Source organism: Capra hircus, chromosome 2 (genome assembly GCF_001704415.2).
Source record: "Capra hircus breed San Clemente chromosome 2, ASM170441v1, whole genome shotgun sequence".
Taxonomy (NCBI): domain Eukaryota; kingdom Metazoa; phylum Chordata; class Mammalia; order Artiodactyla; family Bovidae; genus Capra; species Capra hircus.
Genome location: NC_030809.1, coordinates 10003639 through 10012887, shown reverse-complemented (window position 1 = coordinate 10012887; position 9249 = coordinate 10003639). Strand labels below are relative to the sequence as shown.

Below are 9249 nucleotides of genomic sequence, written 5' to 3'. Positions count from 1 at the left end.
GGGTGGCGTCACTTCCCGGAGATGGGGTCCGCCCGGCTTGGCTTTCCCCCCGGGAATAGGAGCCGCGTCCCTCTGGGCCCGGCGCCCACCAGCGCCGCGCCGTTGCGCCGGCGGCGAGGCGCTGCCTGAGCCTCAGGCAGCGCGCAGTCTAGTGCGGGAGCTTCACCAAGCACTCAGTAATTCAGTACGCTGAGGGGTTCTGAGAGGTGTGGTGCAGTCTCTACTTATTGAGCTATCCTTAGGTGCGACGCACCTGACATTGTTTTTAATCCCTACAAACTGGTTAGACATGCGAGAATTGTGGCCATGCCCTCCTCCAGGGGCTCTTCCCGACCAGGGGATGGAACCCACGTCTCGTGTCTCCTGCATTGGCAGGAGGGTTCTTTACCTCCAGCGCCACCTGGGAAGCCCCTAGACATGCGAACATCAGTTCAGTCAGTTTACTCCCTGAGTCCTGTCCGATTCTTTGCGACCCCATAGACTGCAGCAAGCCAGGCCTCCCTTGTCCATCGTCAACTCCGGGAGTTTACTCAAACTCATGTCCATCGAGTTGGTGATGCCATCCAACCATCTCATCTTCTGTTGTCCCCTTCTACTGCCTTCAATCTTTCCCAGCATCAGGGTCTTTTCCAGTGAGTCAGCTCTTCGCATCAGGTGGCCAAAGTATTGGAGTTTCAGCTTCAGCATCAGTCCTTCCAATGAGTATTCAGGACTGATTTCCTTTAGGATGGACTGGTTGGATCTCCTTGCAGTCCAAGGGACTCTCAAGAGTCTTCTCCAACACCACAGTTCAAAAGCATCAATTCTTTGGCGCTCAGCTTTCATTATAGTCCGACTCTCACATCCATACATGACTACTGGAAAAACCACAGCTTTGACTACACGGACCTTTGTTGGCAAAGTAATATCTGTTTTTTAATATGCTGTCTAGGTTGGTCATAACTTTTCTTCCAAGGAGCAAGCGTCTTTTAATTTCATGGCTGCAGTCCATGAAATTTTGGATTTGGGAGCTCCCCCCAAAATAAAGTCTGTCACTGCTTCCATTTCCCGCACTGAGGCTTAAGAGGTAAGATAAGTGGCCAGGACTCAACTCCAAGTCTGTTCCCCTCTCTTTTTCATTCTGTGGTCTTTCACGAGGTAGTGGTAGCATAAAGGAAGGCTAAGCTAAAATAATGTGTGGCATATGTGTAGAAGTAGGGAAAACTTGCCTGGAGATATTTGAACCAAGTCCTAATGTTTGCCAGGTGGCTCCAGGATGGGTGCGTGCAGTGGTGCAAAGAAAGGAAGGCCTTGCAGAGCAATGTGCAGGAGTGTGGATATCACTCTGGCTGGAGTAAATCACAAGCCTTAGATGTGATCCCATCCCTTCATTGTACAATTGGCAAAACTGAGACTCAGGGAAGTTAAATAATTGTCTGAGATCATACAGTATCATATGAAGAAGCCAGGCTCAAATCCTGAATTATTTGGGCTTTTTAAACAGATGCCTAGACAAAGGAAATGGAATCTGCTGGAATGGGAAGGGGAAATGGGAGGACAAAGAAGGAAGGCAGCAGCTCAGAATTAAGCTGGTGAGAGGTATGGCTACATCCACTCAGAAAGGTGGGAGCTGTGCATTTTGGGGAAGATTTTTTTCTGTTGAATTACCCTCCTTCAATGCTGGTCTATTTTTAGCACCTAATATTTTAATGCATTTGTGGGGCACACATCTACCTGTTATGGAACTCTAAGGTCCTTAATTTCAGTAGCTTGCACTGTTCCTAGGGCAGAGCAGATGCCCACTAGATAGTTCCTATTTACCGAGTGACTAAATGGATGTTTTTATAAAGGCCTCACAGATACCACAGCTGAAAATGATTCTCACCCAGTCAAAATGCTTTTGAGTGTGTTTGTGCCTCTCCTGTGGCCCATGTGTGTGATCCGTGAAGGGCAACAGCCAGCACCTGGCACAGATATAGAAGAGGTATGTGTTTGTAGAATGAGGAAATTGCATCTTGATTCATTGATTATACCTGTCTCATCTCTTCTGGAGGAAGGTCTCCAAGGAAAATCTATACCTTAGACATGCCTCTTCTATCACTGTCAACCCGTAATTCTAGCAAGGGCTGGTGGGTGGTGCTCTTTAAACATTTATTGTGTATATGGATGAATAAACCACCAAAGTCAGCCTTTTTCAGAGTCTGCCACAAATCTGGTAGTACTAACACAAGCACCACATTTACTCTCCGGCCTTCAGTGGCTTCCCATTGCACTTTAGATAAAGCACTAATACCCCGTGGCTTACAAGGCCCTGCATCATGCCCTTTTGCTTACTTGTTCACTGTTCTACAGCTTTTTTCAGTTCCGCTCATGGGCCATGCTGTTTCATACCCCACGGACTTGGCACATACTGTTCTCTTTCACCTGAAATGCCCCTACTGCCTCCCAAACTGGCTAACTTCCATTCATCCTTCAAGTCACAGATTAAATGCCGCTTTCTCAGAGAGCTCTTCCCTGGCCTCCCAATCTAAATGAGAAAGCTCCTGGAATACCTTGTTCTTTTCCTTCACAGCATGTTTGTGGCTATGTCTTGTTGGACTCCCCCACTAGGCTGGAAACTCCTTGAAGGAAGACACTGTATTTATCTTTTTCGCTTTTGTAAAACCAATGCCTACTAGTGTCTAGTATAGAGCATTTCCTTAACCAGTATTTGCTAAACTGAATGAATGACAAATACTTATAAGCTTAGTATGACAGCTACAGTCAGTCTGAGGGCAGGAACCTAGCTTGTTAGCTGCTACCTGGCAGTGCCCCAAGAGTTTTAAGGGCCCCATGGATGTTGGTAGGCAGTGCTCAGCAGGGTCTGACTAGAGAGCCCCAGCCCTTCCCCATGGCCTGCATCCTCCTACCCTTGGTCTAAGCAGCTGCAGAAGCAGGGACATGAGAAGAGGCAGGTACCTGAAGGGGTCCATGTGCTGTGCTAAGTTGCTTCTGTCATGTCTTACTCTTTGCGACCCAATGGACCATAGCCTGCCAGGCTCCTCTGTCCATGCGATTCTCCAGGCAAGAATACTGGAGTGGGTTGCCATGCCTGGGGTCAGGAAAATCCCCTGGAGGAAGGCATGGCAACCCACTCTAGTATTCCTGCCTGGAGAATCGCAAGGACAGAGAAGCCTGGCAGGCTATGGTCCATAGAGTCGCAAAGAGTCAGCATTCTTGCCTGGAGAATTCCAGGTACCTGGAGGGAGAAGCCAGCTCCTTCTCTGACTCCTCTGGGGCCTCTGTCCCAGGCTTGTTCTCCATCACAGCCTGTCCACAGGGCCGCCTCCCACTTGTACACGTCACCTTGGTCCTCTTACCCAATGCGAAAGCCTCCCTGGCCCGTGTCCTTGCCTCCTCTGCTGCTGCCACCCCTATCACGCACAGACAGATGGGATATCTCCACCAAGGCCTAACACGCCCTTCCAGGCTCAGAGGATCACAGCAGTGTCCTGGAAGAAGCTCCTCTAACAGACAGCTCAGGAAAGGATTGATAGAGCTCATAGCTACCCCTCCCCCAACACACACCCTGACCTAAAATAGGAATGACCATCTGGACCCACTTATAGGACTGGCTGGGGGAGGGAAGGATGGCAGAGCTGGAAGCGTCAAGCTGGGAAAGATTCGAGGGTAAGATGCTGCTTGTTTGAAGGGTGAACTCAGGGCACGTCCTCTCTTGGTGTGGGTCAGGACACCCCCTCAATTGGCCCCAGGTAGAAGTCCCCAGAGCTCACATCCTTCCTTCCTTCCCCAGGCCATCTCACTCCTCATTCTGGCATTCAAGGCCCTCATGGTCTGGCCCCAACCCTTAACCTTCTTTTTCCACCCTCATCTCTCTGTCTCCCTTGGGACTTGCTTGGAGTTAACCTCACTGCGCTGTTTGCCCTTCAGAGAATGAGCCCTGCACTTCATACCTTGTGTTTTTGCTCGAACTGTTCCTTCAGCAGAGTGCCCTTCCCCTGCTCTCCTACACCACTTTCAAGGTTTCCAGCAAATCCTCCCTCTTTGCTCCCAGAGCACGGAGGCTGTTTCTGCCTATTGAATATTCATGTATACTTGCATTAGCATTAGCTGTTTACATGTCTGTCTACCCCAGGAGACTGTGAACTCCTTGAGAAGGGGACTGACTAGATCCATTGGACCTTGGAGTCAGAACGGCACCCGGCAGATAGGAAGCGCTTAGGGACTGTCCCCGGAGCTGTCTGTTGACCATAGATTGGTCTCCTTCAGGGCTCTGGCAGAAGAATCACCTCAGTCAATAAGCCAGGGAAGCAGAGCTGAGCCTGGGGCAATCTCAGCGCAGGTTGGCGGAGCTGCTGGGGGGGACGCTCTGTGTGTGTGTCCCCTCTCTTCTGCAGCCTTTCTGCTTCTGCTTCTTTGGATTCCCACCATTAAGGCCTAAACTGTCTTTCTGGATAGCTCCAAACCTTTCCGTGGTGGGGAAGGGACCACCAGGGCAGATACAATGCAACAAACCATTTGAGAACACACCACCCTCTGACCGTTAAGACATCAGAGATTACAAAATGACTTCCTTCTCCATTCCATTTTATAGACGGCTAAACTTCCCTAAGAATATAGAAAGCACAGCCAGGCCCAGAATCTAAGTGTTCTGCTGCCAGGTGGGTGATAAAGCATGATGCTTGAACATGCCAACTCAGGTGTCAGCCAGCAAGCCCAGTACTGACCCTTAGCTCTGTCAGAGGTTGTCAGACCTTAGGAAAGTAACTGAACCTGTCAGGGCATCAATTTCCTCATCCCTAAAATGGGGGGAAAAAAAGTTGTACAGTTCCTGAAAAGTTTATTGGATAAGCTATAGCTGATCAGCTATTGGCCCAATATGAAAATTCAGCGTTAGCTATTATAGCAATTAAAACCACTCATCACCACTTAACCACTCAAAATGCACTTTGATGTGCATACTCTCCTGATTTGGTGCCTCCTTACAATGCAGTGAAGTAACCAGAGAGCAAGTATCATGGCATCCATTTTCCCAAAGAGAAAAATAAACCCAGAAAGGTTCAGGAACTTTTCCAAGGTCTAAACATAAACTGGGCTTCCCAGGTGGTGCTAGTAGTAAAGAACTCGCCTGCCAATGCAGGTTAGATGTAACAGACAGGGGTTCGATCCCAGGGTGGGGAAGATCCCCTGGAGGAAGGCATGGCAACCCACTCCAGTATTCTTGCCTGGAGAATCCCATGGTCAGAGAAGCCTGGCAAGTTGCAGTCCACAGGGCCACACAGTCGGACACAACTGAAGCGACTTAGCATGCATAAACTAGATAGAGTTGGGGTTCTGAACCTCAACCCTGCTTTTTCTCTGCTGGTGACCCCTTTTAGGGCCATTAAAGAGAGAGGAGGATGAGACCTGAGATTCTGTAAATCATCATAAAATGGTGCAAACTGCGGCCTCACTGGACCAGGACCTGTTTGCGTTAGTCATTCAGTTGTGTCCGACTCTTTGCAACCCCATTGACTATAGTCCACCGGGCTCCTCTGTCCATGGAATTTTCCAGGCAAGAATACTGGAGTAGGTTGGTTGCCATTCCCTTCTCCAGGGTATCTTTCCTGCCCAGGGATCGAACCCTGGTCTTCTGCATTGCAGGCAGATCCTTTCCTCTCTGAGCCACCAGGGAAACCCCAGGACCTGTTATATATACAGAAATGGGTCAGATGCAGGAAGCAGACCATGTCTCCATGAGTGCCTCATGCCTGCCATCATGTCCATCAGACACAGGGCCTGCCACTCAGTGGGGAACTCCATGGCGAAATCCAACATTCAGGGACTGTGCACGACCCCCTTATTTGCTACCCACATCTTCCAGATAATGTGGGGAACGCAGGGGCTAACCCACTGGGTGCATTTTCATTAAGCCAGCACTGGGCAAAAAGGGACTCAAAAAGTATCATGACATTAAATAAGAAAAATGATTCTTAAAGAAGTGGACCAGGAAGCAGAGATTAGGGACCCAGTCCTGGTTTTCCCTCTAATTAACTTGGGTTTTAGGCAGCCCATTCCGTCTTCCTGCCTGTCTTTGGAACTTGTCTATATTCGTAAATAGGACTCCATAGATGGTCTGGAAATAGGACTAGATTGGCGGTTTTCCACTCTGGCCCTACATTAGAATGAATCTGGGATGTTTTCAAATGGATGGCTGCTTGGACACCTCCCCACCTTCCCCACAGACCAATTAAAACAGAATCTCTGGGGTGGTTAAGTATCCCAGGGGGTTCTAAGGTATAACCAGGGCTGGGAACCGCTGAGCTAGATGATCTCTCATCACCTTTTCAGTTCTGCAACTACATTTGAGCACAGAGACCTACCGCAGGACCCTGGGACCACATCTGCCCACCACAATCACAGGAGTTCCAATTCTGAAGCCTCTTTTGCTACACATTCACTGTGCAGGCTTATCTGATCGAGCCCCAGGCTCCCCATCGGCAGGGTTGAGTAACACATGCGGATGCACGTTAAAAATGGAGCACCATGGATCTTTTTACTGTCTCTAGTTTTGCCTTTTCCAGAATGTCATATAGTTGGAATCATATGGTATGGCTTTCAGATTGGCTTCTTTCAAAAGCAATGATGCACTTAAGTTTCCTTCCTGGCTTTGGGGCTTGATTGCTCATTTCCATATATTGCATGCTGTACCTATTTTATCTATTCGCGTTTTGAAGGACTTCTTGGTTGCTTCCGGTTTTTGGCAATTATTAATGAAGCTGCTGTAAACAGTTACATACAGGTTTGTGCATGGACATAACAATTTCAACTAAGGAGAGCAGTTGCTGGATCTTAGAAAAACACTATTTAAACTTTGTAAGAAACTGCCAAACTCTTACCATTTTGCATTCTCACCAGCAGTGAATGAGTTCCTGTTGCTTCACATCCTTGTCAGCATTTGATGTTGTCATCCTAATCGGTGTGGCGTGGTATCTCATTGTTGGTTTAATGTGTAATTCCCTAGTGACACAGTGACATAGAAGAACTGTACAAAAAAGATCTTCATGACAGATAATCATGATGGTGTGATCACTCACCTAGAGCCAGACATCCTGGAATGTGAAGTCAAGTGGGCCTTAGGAAGCATCACTATGAACAAAGCTAGTGGAGGTGATGGAATTGCAGCTGCGCTGTTTCAAATCCTGAAAGGTGATGTGGTGAAAGTGCTGCACTCAATATGTCAGCAAAGTTGGAAAACTCAGCAGTGGCCACAGGACTGGAAAAAGTCAGTTTTCATTCCAATCCCAAAGAAAGGCAATGCCAAAGAATGTTCAAGCTACTGCACAATTGCACTCATCTCACACACTTGTAAAGTAATGCCCAAAATTCTCCAAGCCAGGCTTCAACAATATGTGAACTGTGAACTTCCAGATGTTCAAGCTGGTTTTAGAAAAGGCAGAGGAACCAGAGATCAAATTGCCAACATCCGCTGGATCATGGAAAAAGCAAGAGAGTTCCAGAAAAACATCTATTTTTGCTTTATCGACTATGCCAAACCCTTTGACTGTGTGGATCACAATAAACTGTGGAAAATTCTGAGAGAGATGGGAATACCAGACCACCTGACCTGCCTCTTGAGAAATCTGTATGCAGGTCAGGAAGCAACAGTTAGAACTGGACATGGAACTATAGACTGGTCCCAAATAGGAAAAGGAGTACGTCAAGGCTGTATATTGTCACCCTGCTTATTTAACTTATATGCAGGGCATATCATGAGAAACGGTGGGCTGGAAGAAGCACAAGCTGGAATCAAGATTGTTGGAAGAAATATCAATAACCTCAGATATGCAGATGATACCACCTTTATGGCAGAAAGTCAAGAAAAACTAGAGAGCCTCCTGATGAAAGTGAAAGAGGAGAGTGAAAAAGTTGGCTTAAAGCTCAAAATTCAGAAAATGAAGATCATGGCATCTGGTCCTGTCACTTTATGGCAAATAGATGGGGAAACAATGGAAAGAGTGACTGACTTTATTTTGGGGGGCTCCAAAATTACTGCAGATGGTGACTGCAGCCATGAAATTAAAAGATGCTTACTCCTTGGAAGAAAAGTTATGACCAACCTAGACAGCATATTAAAAAGCAGAGGCAATACTTTGTCAACAAAGGTCCGTCTAGTCAGGGCTATAGTTTTTCCAGTAGCCATGTATGGATGCGAGAGTTGGACTATCAAGAACGCTGAGCACTGAAGAATTGATGCTTTTGAACTGTGGTGTTGGAGAAGACTCTTGAGAGTCCCTTGGACTGCAAGGAGATCCAACCAGTCCATCCTGAAGGAGATCGGTCCTGGGTGTTCACTGGAAGGATTGATGTTGAAGCTGAAACTCCAACACTTTGGCCACCTGATGCAAAGAGCTGACTCATTTGAAAAGACCCTGATGGGCGGAACGGAGTTGCCGACGGCCTGTGGAGCAACATGCCTCAATTTTATTGTGACTACTGTGACACACACCTCACCCATGATTCTCCATCTGTGAGAAAGACACACTGGAGTGGTAGGAAGCACAAAGAGAATGTGAAAGACTCCTATCAGAAATGGATGGAAGAGCAGGCTCAGAGCCTGACTGACAAAACAACTGCTGCATTTCAACAAGGAAAGATACCTCCTACACTCTTCTCTCCTCCTCCTCCTCCTGCAGGGGCAATGATCCCACCTCCCCCCAGTCTCCCAGGTCCTCCTCGCCCTGGGATGATGCCTGCACCTCACATGGGGGGCCCTCCCATGATGCCGATGATGGTACCCCTCCTCCTGGGATGATGCCAGTTGGATCTGCTCCTGGAATGAGGCTGCCTACGGGAGGCCACATGCCAATGATGCCTGGGCCCCCAATAATGAGACCTCCTGTCCGTCCCATGATGGTGCCCACCCGGCCAGGAATGACCCGACCAGACAGATAAGGAGATTGGGGTGCTTCTTTATATCAGTTTTATATTACTTGTACTTCACCAGATCATGGTGCTGTGACTCAGGGTGTTTTCTAACAGCATGACAAGGAAAACTTGTTCCTCCTTCCTAACAGAGAGAGTAGTTTTGGAGGGAAGTAGTGGGACAGAAAAAAACAATTTTCATTTGTATTGTGAAATGTGAAAATAAAATTGTCAACTCTTTTAGTTAAAAAAAAGAAAAGACAAGACCCTGATGCTGGGAAAGACTGAGGGCAGGAGAAGGGGATGACAGAGGATAAGATGATTGGATGGCATCACTGATTCAATGGACATGAGTTTGGGTCGACT

At 47.7% G+C, this 9249-nt stretch overlaps 1 pseudogene; it reads left to right on the top strand.

Moving 5' to 3' along the window:
- On the top strand, window positions 8361-9125 carry LOC102187175 (annotated as a pseudogene).